The following is an 11,127-nucleotide window of genomic DNA, read 5'->3' on the forward strand; positions in this document are numbered from 1 at the left end:
CAAAGGCGGTCTTCTCCCGGTCTGCCTCAGCAACGGACACTTGCCAATAGCGACTAGTGAGATCAAGGGTAGAAAAATAATTTGCAGTTCTCAATGCAGCTAGCTATTCCTCAATACAGGGGAGTGGTGCTGTCCTTCTTCTTTAACAGGACCAACGGAGCTGCCCAGAGGCTACAACTGTCACGGATAACCCCAGCCTCCTTCATGTTGCTCAACATGTCCTTGGTACACTGGTAATGTGCAGGTAGTTTTGGCTTATATCTCTCTTTGATGGGTGGGTGTGCACTTGTGGGGATGTAGTGTTTGACCCCTTTTATTCTTCAAAAGTCTAGCGGATGTTTGCTGAAGACTTGCTCGTATTCTTGCACTAGCCTGTAGACCCCCTTCTTGTGATGTGAAGGTGTGGAGTCAGTGCCTACGTGTAATTCCTTACACCACTCCTCTGGCTGACTTGGTGAGCTGTCACTGAATGGGTGGGCTGAAGCAATGGTGGATGCTGCTGTTTGGATAGCATGTGTATCTACTGAGAACAGCTTATCAATGGTGGCAAATCGGAGCAGCTTAATCTCTTGCTCTCCGCAGTTCAACACTCTCATGGGCACTCTTCCCTTCCATATTAATGAATAAAACTATGATGTAAATAGCATATAGATACCCCACAAATGCAGATAAAAGTAGGTTATGGGAAAAGGGGGAAGAGAGAAACAGGAAAATAGTGGAATAAAGTATACCTTCCAGGTGGGAGAGGAAATGGCAGCACAGCCAGTGGAGGTGAAGCAAGGGGAGCCTGCAACTAAAGAGTTGAGAGCGTTATCACATGGTGACTGAGCCTGATTGTAACGGGAGCATAGAGGTGCCGATCCTGTCTTACCTGCGTTGGTGTAGAAGTGGGTGTCCTGTGGTGGAGTCAGCTGTGTGCAGTGGTGGCCGTGGGTTCTTTTATGTGCGACCGTAGTAATAGCTGCGCCCACTTCCTGTATGGGAGTGGAATGCAGTGAGGCTAATGGAACGCACGCCTGCGCATTTGTGTTTAACGTCGCGCATGTGCAGAACGGAGAAAAGGCTGCGCTCACTTCCTAATGAAAGGGAGTGAGACGCAGCTGGGAAGGGAAGGGAAAAGATTAGGGTTTGGGGATGATGAAAGGGCTTTCTACGGGCAAGGATGGCAAAGGGTGGCAGTGACGGAAAGTCAGGCAGCCTGTCCTGTCCTGTCCTGTCCGTCCGTCTTTTTGTATCATGAATTGGAAAGACTGCAAGGGGGAGGGGAGGTGCTTGGAGGAGGAGGAGTTATTCAGATTAATTGCAGTGGGCGGCGGCTGCAAAAAGCATCATTCTTCTTGTTTTTGCTCTGCAAAACAGCCTTTTCAAGGGTTGGCTTGGGTGACAAAATGTCTTCTGTAGGCGTGGGTTTGTCTCCCTCTCCCTAAGATGTGTCCGGTATAGGCCAGGGTGCCACTCAAGGCCGTAACCAATTCGGGTTATAGCTTCTCGGCCTTTTGGCTAAGATCAAGTGTAGTTTCGGAGGACGCTACCTTGGTCGGTACTGGAAGGTGCCTGGGATTGCACGTCTGCCGGCCTTGAGGAAGTGTGTGCGCCTTCTGGTGACACATAGCCCTCTTGTGCCTGGACGGTTCCCAGGCAACGGGAGGCGATCACCTTTGTTATTTTGAAGTCCTACTGATAAACAGAAAAAAAAAAAAATTAAATCTGTTCTTATCAGTTTAATATCTGATACGTCCCCTCTCTGGGGACCATATATTAAATGGATTTTTAGAACAAGGAGATGGAAAAAATCTTGCTCTGTCCACTCCACGCATTGACCTGGTATTGCAGTACCTCCAGGACCGGTGCACCCCTTCTTAACCCAGTTTCCAAAAGCAGAACTCAATTCACCTGATTCAAATGAGCCCCATTAGTGAATTGAAAGAAAGCAAAAACTTTATATGCACCTCAATTTGGCCAATTCACTTTTCACACTTTCACCCTTTTTTTTATCTTTCACACCTTTTACTTGCTTTATTGATGCAAAAGCTGTGCCAAATAGCAAACTCATCTCCACTCAACTTGACCAACTCTGCTATGTCCCGTGCAGTATCTTATTCTCAGTCTTATCTAGATCATTTGCAATTGAATAGAATAGATCCCTTTTGGACACATTGGATTCAGCTGCTGCAGTGACTGCAGGTGTTAGAAGATGCAGACTTGGCATCAGGTGCTGTCTATCAGATTCCACTCCAATTAAAGCTTCCATTGTTTTTCGGTGTTTTCTTTGAGCAATGATGATGTCTTTAGTGATCTGTTGGCTCCCTCTCCTGGAGGAAGAGTTTGCTTGCTCTTGGACTTTCAAAAAGAGAGGTCATGATAGACATTTAGCTTCTGAGCCCAATTGGGGACAGTCATGGGTGATGAATGTTTTGCAACCTGCTGCGAAGCCTGATACCGCAATATAAGGAACGTCAAATACTAAGAATGGGCGGCCTATGAAAGAATTAGTACTTTCATTAAGCATACTTAAACGGCTAATTGGGAATAGACAAACTGTAAAAAGCCCTCTGAGAAAGCCCCTCTCTAACCTTTGTTAGTAAGCTTTTCTGTAGTCTGCCTGTTGATGTATTTTCCGTTTGAACAGTGCACAACATGAAGTGACGGAACACTGGCTTGTCACAATGTCCCCCGCTGACATCACGATAGCGCTGCTGCCTAGAAAGCCAGCTGCGCAGCAGAAGTTGCTCTTTGGGTGGGATGGTGGGCTAATGTATCTATTCCTGCTTGGTGTGAGTTTGACATGATCTAGAGCAACGAGTTCCAGCGGCTAGCGGTTGATTATTGGCTGTAATGGGGCTTTCTGGCTGGTGCCAGCCTTTCTTCTTAGCACACAGGAACCACAATCCCTACACCATGCTTCGATGGATTCTCTCATCCCAGCCCAGTAAAACTACATATTTCACACAGTTATAAGCAGCCCATGGGCATTCACCTGGATTAAAACCCATAACAGCTCATAGACCAAACAATCAATCTACCACTGGACCAAAGACAGGAAGCTAAATCCACTGCCTGCGGTAACTAACTTAATCCTATAGTCTACTCACACAACAAACCCAAGAGAAAGGAAAAAAACATGGCTTCGATTATCCATCCAATGAAAACGCATAACCATTGTGAGCCATTGGACAATGCAATTGCACACATGGTGACATGGTGCACGGCCCAATGAATCAAGTCTGTACTTCATATTCACGGTTTAAGCCCTTGGGTTCTAATGTGTCCAGAGTACATATCCAGAAAGATTCCCTTTCTTTGTGCTAAGCACAAGTCAACAATACGTTGTAAGCAGATTCTATTACCAGTCCCACACCATTTTGTGACGCATAATCGCACAGTGGCCCAATTAAGATTCCAAGTCATCGAACATGTCCCAGCCATACGCAGAGGAGGCGATAGAATTAGGAAGCTCAAAGAAAGGGAATCTTTCTGGATATATACTCTGGGCACGTTGGAACCCAAGGGCTTAAACCATGAATATGAAGAACCGACTTGATTCATTGGGCCGTGCACATTTTTTCTAACGCCCGGTTCTTTTTCGTGTTCACACTATATATGGCTCCAGTATGTATGGAGTTCCATTCTTCCTTGTTTTTTATTTGTCATGTTTGTCTGATTACCTTGTCTAACAGTTTTTTCTCCCCTTTCTTTACCTTCCAGGTTCCCATAGTCACGTGAAATATCCCTGTTGCACTTGATTACGGCTCACTATTCACTATAGGATGTCTTATATCTAACATCACACTCTCACCCATCAGCACTCTATAGGTTTGTATAAGGTATGCGCTTACACATCCGGTCCTCCATAGGTATTTCCACTTATGTAGCACTATCCCTATGATCACTCATAACTCATACCCTTGTAGTCAATTACAGCCTCCTCTCTCCCCTCTCCCCTTCTCCCTTTCCATCTATAATTTTGCCAGTACAATATTAGTTTACATTAGGCACACACTCACATATTCCTTTCCTTAGTGACTTATTGTAATTCACATTCGCATACAATTCTCTATGCCTGCCCCATTACTACATTCATACCTACTTGACCCTATCCTGATACCCCTTGTCTCACCTTGTTGGTCCCTACACCTGTTATCATCTCCTTTCCTGTGTCTGTCTTGTCACACAACACATTTTAGCATATCCCTTGTGCTCCTTATTACCTGTCCTGCCTATTAGAATTATGTCCATTATGTCCATGCATGGCCCAATGAATCAAGTCTGTACTTCATATTCATGGTTTAAGCCTTTGGGTTCCAATGTGCCCAGAGTATATATCCAGAAAGATTCCCTTTCTTTGAGCTTCCTAATTCTATTGCCTCCTCTACGTATGGCTTGGACATGTTCGATGACTTGGAATCTTAATTGGATCACTGTGTGATTATGCGTCACAAAATGGTGTGGGACTGGTAATAGAATCTGCTTACAATGTATTGTTGACTTGTGTTTAGCTCAAAGAAAGAGAATCTTTCTGGATATGTACTCTGGGCACATTAGAACCCAAGGGCTTAAACCGTGAATATGAAGTAAAGACTTGATTCATTGGGCCGTGCACCATGTCACCATGTGTCCAATTGCATTGTCCAATGGCTCACAATGGTTATGCGTTTTCATTGGATGGATAATCGAAGCCATGTTTTTTTCCTTTCTGTTGGGTTTGTTGTGTGAGTAGCCTATAGGATTAAGTTGGTTACCGCAGGCAGTGGATTTAACTTCCTGTCTTTGGTCCAGTGGTAGATGGATTGTCTGGTCTATGAGCTGTTATTGGTTTGAATGCAGGTGAATGCCCATGGGCTGCTTATGACTGTGTAAAATATGTAGTTTTACTGGGCTGGGATGAGAGAATCCATTGAAGCATGGTGTAGGGATTGTGGTTCCTGTGTGCTAAGAAGAGAGGCTGGCACCAGCCAGAAAGCCCCATTGCAGCCAATAATCACTTAATAACTTTTTCAACTTGTCATCATATGGGAGGCCTTCCATTCCTTGTAGTAGTCTAGTTGCCCACCTTTGAACTGACTCTAACTTCTGAATGTCCTTTTTAAAATGTGGAGCCCAAAACTGGTTCCCATATTCCAGATGTAGCCTTACAAGTGATTTATAGAGGTTGATCATCTTTACTTATCATTTAAAACTTTCAAACTGGTACACTCAACACATAAAGCCCCCCCCTTTTAAAGAGTAGTTTCCCTGTACCTAAGTGGGGGTCTACCTAGGTTGGAGCGAGTGGACCTTCGGGGTCCGGTGTCAGTGGTGACAGGCAGTGGGGCAGAGGGAACAGTCAGTTCCTCCTCCCTGCTATCATGTGGGGCAGGCGGAGGCGTAGGGGAGCTGGGTACAGGTACATCCCTGGGCACTGGCTCGCGGTTAACCGTTTCCATCATTTCTTCATCCACGGGTTGTGGGAACAGTATCACTGGAAGGATCACCGCACCGTTCTGTGTAGGCCAGTCTGCTGGAAAATCACCCATCATGGTGTGGATTACCTCTTTTTCCTTCTCCACTGGACTGGGAACTGGAGCCTCATCCGCTACTCTCAATGCTGGTGGGCACTTCTTCAGGTGGTCTCGGGAAACCGTGGCCAAAGTCCCCCCCTGGTCACGGCTGATCTGGTAGGCCTTCCCATTCTCCCATCCTGTGGGCTGGACTACATACGGGGTTTTTTCCCATTGATCATCCAGCTTGTGGGCCCTTCTTTTCCGCTTCAGCACTACATCCCCAGGTTGGAAGGAACCGGCAGGCGCCTTCTTGTTGAAGCACTGCTCCTGTTGTCCCCGACTCCGGCACAAGTTCTTTTCAACATACTCCTGGACCTGTCGGTACTGTGTCCTCCGCCGAGTGTCCCATTCAGCTGTCGACAGGAGTGCTTCTGAAGCTTCCAAGCCCATTTCCAGATCCACTGGTAGCCGGCCGGGACGAGCTCTCATCAGGTATGCTGGAGTGCATTTCGTAGAGCTGGAAGGGATGTTGTTGTACATATCGACCAGGTCAGGTAGCTTCTCCAGCCACAGGTTCCGCTCTTCCAGTGGTAACGTCTTGAGGAGGCCCAGGACCAAGTGGTTCATCTTTTCACAAATGCCATTGGTTTGGGCGTGGTAAGGCGTGGTCCGGATTTTCTTGCAGCCGTACAACTGGCAGAATTCCTGGAATACCTCTGCTTCAAAGGCCGGACCCTGGTCGGTAAGCACCCTCTCCGGGTACCAATGCGGTCAACAGAAATAAGCCTGGAAAGCCTTAGCAGCGGTGCGGCCGGTTAAGTCCTTAACTGGGACAACCACCAGGAACCTCGAGTAGTGGTCTACGATGGTCAGAGCGTAGGTGTACCCACTTCGGCTGGGGGTGAGCTTTACATGGTCAAGGGCAACCAGCTCCAGCGGTTGGTGTGTAATGATCGGGTGTAGGGGTGCCTTCTGGCTGGCCTCGTCCTTCCTTCTCAATGCGCAAGGGCCACATTCTCGGCACCAGGCCTCCACAGATTCCCGCATTCCACTCCAATAGAACCGCTCTCTTAACAACATCTCTAGCTTCTTCCACCCGAAGTGCACTGCACCATCATGGTATGCTTGCAGGACGGTGGGCACTTTAGCCTGGGGAATCACCAGCTGGCGGATCTTCTCGTGAGTCTTTGGATTAATCAGCTCGCGATACAACTTCCCCTGGTGTAGGTATAGCCGGGTCCGTTCTTGCCACAGACGTTGGGCTTCGGCAGGGGCAGCAGGGTCTATCCCAGCAGAACCCTGTTCCACTAGAGTCTTGACCAGGCGGACAGCAGGTGCCTGGTCCTGAGCTTCCTGCCAGTCCTGTCGGGGCAGCGGATCCAGGTTCACCCGTTGTTGGTAGACGTGCACCTTCTCAGTGAATGGCCGGTGAAATGCAGGCAACTCGATCTCTTCGAGGTCATCATCCTCTGGCCCCTCTTCCGACAGGTGGGGCATCCGGGAGAGTGCATTGGCATTGACGTTGGTACGGCCGGCCCGGTACTTGATGGTGAAATCGTAGTTGGCTAACCTGGTCACCCACCGCTGCTCCAACGCGCCCAGCTTGGCCGTATCTAGATGGGTCAGCAGGTTATTTTCTGTGTACGCGGTGAACTTGGCTGCTGCCAGGTAATGGCGGAAACGCTCGGTGATAGCCCACACCAGTGCCAAGAGCTCAAGCTTGAAGGAGATGTAGTTCTCAGGGTTCCTCTCAGTCGGTCGGAGTTTTCGGCTAGCATAAGCTATTACCTTTTCCCTTCTGTCTTGGACCTGGGATAGAACAGCCCCCAAGCCCACATTGCTGGCGTCGGTGTAGAGGATGAATGGGCGGCTGTAGTCAGGGTACGCTAGGATTTCCTCTCCGGTCAGGGCTGTTCTCAGCTGGCGGAAGGATTCCTCATGCTTTTCTTCCCACACCAATGGGGCTACTAGGGATCTACCACCCTTGGTCTGTCCTACGAGGAGGTCTTGCATGGGGGCAGCCATCTTTGTGTACCCCTTAATGAAGCGACGGTAATATCCCACCAGGCCCAGAAACTGCCTCACTTCCCTCACTGTGGTCGGTCTCGGCCAGTCTTGGATGGCGGTGATCTTCTCGGGGTTGGGGGCGACACCTTCCGCACCAACCACATGTCCTAGGTACTGCACTCTGGGTTTCAGCAGATGACACTTTGAGGGCTTCAACTTCATCCCATACTTGGCAAGGGACGCGAACACCTCGGCTAGGTGCTCCAGGTGGGCTTCATACGTCTGTGAGTACACAATCACATCATCCAAGTACAGCAAAACGGTCCCATAGGCAGTCTTCTCTCGGTCTTCCGGTGCCACGGCCACCTGCCAGTACCCGCTGGTGAGGTCAAGGGTGGAGAAGTAGTTAGCGGTTCTCAGCGAGGCCAGGGACTCTTTGATGCGGGGCAGAGGGTAAGCATCCTTATGCGTTATCTGGTTAATCTTCCGGTAATCCACACACATCCGCATGGTGCCATCCTTCTTCTTAACCAGCACCAACGGAGCGGCCCAGGGACTACAGCTGTCCCTAATAACCTCTGCCTCCTTCATGTTCCTCAACATGTCTTTGGCGCATTGGTAGTGCGCAGGGGGAATAGGCCTGTATCTCTCTTTAATAGGGGAGTGTGTACCGGTAGGGATGTGGTGTTGAACCCCTTTAATCTGCCCAAAATCTAGAGGGTGCTTGCTAAAAACCCGCTCATACTCCTGTACCACCCGGTATACCCCTTCCTTGTGGTGTATGGGGGTATCATCAGTGCCGACATGTAGCTCTCGATACCACTCGCCTAACTCCCCCAGGGATGAGTGGGAACCGGCAGCAGGCGGTGTGACCGGGGGAACGGCTTCATGGATCGTGTGGGGATCTAGAGTGAACAATTTGGCAAGGGTAGCGTACCGGGTGGTGCATGAATGCACACATATTGGTTTTATAATCTTATTGTATTACTTTATATTCTTATTTCACTTGTGCATATCTCCACCATAATCCTGGCTAAGAAATATAGCTTTTTTTGGGGTACACAGGTAGTAAGGTCTTCTTTCTATTTCTTTAGGGGTGATATAGCCTGGTGGAACTCTAGACCTCTAACATTATATATGCACCCTTTTTCTTTATGGTTCTTGGACACCTTATAACATTCTTCCATACATATATATCTTTCTCATAAATTATAAATAATTAGGCATTTTTATATATTTTATTTACATTTTCATAAATAACTTTTTACAAAGCATGGGGGACATTCTCACATACATATAATTTTCATGTACGCATTCTGAAAATTTACGCATAAACCGTACACACTCCTTTTTGTAACAATTTCTATAACTCATTCGCTGAACTCTCATCCCGGATATTCATTCTTACACCGAATTTCCTGTTATAACACAACATTCATGATTTTTATTCAATTTATTTTTATTTTTTAGGTTTATTAGTAGTGATGAGCGAGTACTAAAAAGCTCGGGTGCTCGAAGCTCGGGCCGAGCCTCCCAAGATACTCGTGTACTCGGCCCGAGCACCGAGCCCAATGTTATCCTATGGGAGACCCGAGTATTTTTGTGAAATGACCACCGGCAGCATGTAGAAACCCTAAAAATGGCACAAAAGTCTCCGAAGAGTGCTCAAATGACATGGCAACAGCATGGGGAAGACCCCTTGAAGCATTTATCACTCAAAAGTCACAGCTGTGAATAATTTTGTCCACGTTTTACGCCATTTTTACGGACTCACCAGAAAACCTTCCAAAATGACACCAAAATGATTTTTCATAGCGGAAATGTTAAGGGCACATACCCAATAGTGAGATAGAGCTAATGTATGTTACTTTTTGAGATCAATACATGAAAGATTTTACGTAAAACATTGTGTGGCACTCCGATGTCCCTGAGAAGAGACGTGCATAAAGGCCTCTGAGTCTAATGTGCCCATTTTGAGGAACTGAGTCTTTGTAGTATTTTCCTTTGCCAGGGCAGTCCAAAATTGTGAGGTTCACCAATGCCCCTGCATACAGACGTGCATGATGGCCTGTAAACCTGAAGTGCCCATTGTAAGGAAGTGGGTCTATTGTAGTATAGCCCTTAGGCAGGGCAGCCAAAAATTGGGAGGCTCCACGTTGTCCCTGGATAGAGACGTGCATGAGGGCCTCAAAACATTAAGTGTCCAGTGTCAGGAAGTGGGTGTATTATAGTATAGCCCTTAGGCAGGGCAGCCAAAAATTGGGAGGCTCCACGTTGTCCCTGGATAGAGACGTGCATGAGGGCCTGTAAACCTGAAGTGCCCATTGGAAGGAAGTGGGTCTTTTGTAGTATAGCCCTTTGGCAGGGCAGCCAAAAATTGGGAGGCTCCACGTTGTCCCTGGATAGAGACGTGCATGAGGGCCTGTAAACCTGAAGTGCCCATTGGAAGGAAGTGGGTCTTTTGTAGTATAGCCCTTTGGCAGGGCAGCCAAAAATTGGGAGGCTCCACGTTGTCCCTGGATAGAGACATGCATGAGGGCCTCAAAACATTAAGTGTCCATTGTCAGGAAGTGGGTGTATTATAGTATAGCCCTTAGGCAGGGCAGCCAAAAATTGGGAGGCTCCACGTTGTCCCTGGATAGAGACGTGCATGAGGGCCTGTAAACCTGAAGTGCCCATTGGAAGGAAGTGGGTCTTTTGTAGTATAGCCCTTTGGCAGGGCAGCCAAAAATTGGGAGGCTCCACGTTGTCCCTGGATAGAGACGTGCATGAGGGCCTCAAAACATTAAGTGTCCATTGTCAGGAAGTGGGTGTATTATAGTATAGCCCTTTGGCAGGGCAGCCAAAAATTGGGAGGCTCCACGTTGTCCCTGGATAGAGACGTGCATGAGGGCCTCAAAACATTAAGTGTCCATTGTCAGGAAGTGGGTGTATTATAGTATAGCCCTTAGGCAGGGCAGCCAAAAATTGGGAGGCTCCACGTTGTCCCTGGATAGAGACGTGCATGAGGGCCTCAAAACATTAAGTGTCCATTGTCAGGAAGTGGGTCTTTTGTAGTATAGCCCTTTGGCAGGGCAGCCAAAAATTGGGAGGCTCCACGTTGTCCCTGGATAGAGACGTGCATGAGGGCCTCAAAACATTAAGTGTCCATTGTCAGGAAGTGGGTGTATTATAGTATAGCCCTTAGGCAAGGCAGCCAAAAATTGGGAGGCTCCACGTTGTCCCTGGATAGAGACGTGCATGAGGGCCTCAAAACATTAAGTGTCCATTGTCAGGAAGTGGGTCTTTTGTAGTATAGCCCTTTGGCAGGGCAGCCAAAAATTGGGAGGCTCCACGTTGTCCCTGGATAGAGACGTGCATGAGGGCCTCAAAACATTAAGTGTCCATTGTCAGGAAGTGGGTGTATTATAGTATAGCCCTTTGGCAGGGCAGCCAAAAATTGGGAGGCTCCACGTTGTCCCTGCATAGAGACGTGCATGAGGGCCTCAAAACATTGTTCCCATTGCAAAGGAGCGGGTCTCCTGTCGTTGTAATGTCCATTCTGCAAAGAATGGGCGAAAAAATTTACCACTGGGGGTATACCTGAAACAAAGGCCTAACTCTTGTAACGGTCATCATGGTGGCGCATGAGGAGAAGGAG

The 11,127-nt window shown here is 47.9% G+C and overlaps 1 pseudogene; it reads left to right on the plus strand.

The window, feature by feature from the left end:
- Positions 1 to 1,651: 1,651 nt before the first annotated feature.
- On the plus strand, positions 1,652 to 1,858 carry LOC142265834 (U2 spliceosomal RNA; annotated as a pseudogene).
- The last annotated feature ends 9,269 nt before the right edge of the window (positions 1,859 to 11,127 follow it).

The sequence above is a fragment of the Anomaloglossus baeobatrachus genome, unplaced genomic scaffold, assembly GCF_048569485.1.
Source record: "Anomaloglossus baeobatrachus isolate aAnoBae1 unplaced genomic scaffold, aAnoBae1.hap1 Scaffold_2778, whole genome shotgun sequence".
Classification (NCBI taxonomy): domain Eukaryota; kingdom Metazoa; phylum Chordata; class Amphibia; order Anura; family Aromobatidae; genus Anomaloglossus; species Anomaloglossus baeobatrachus.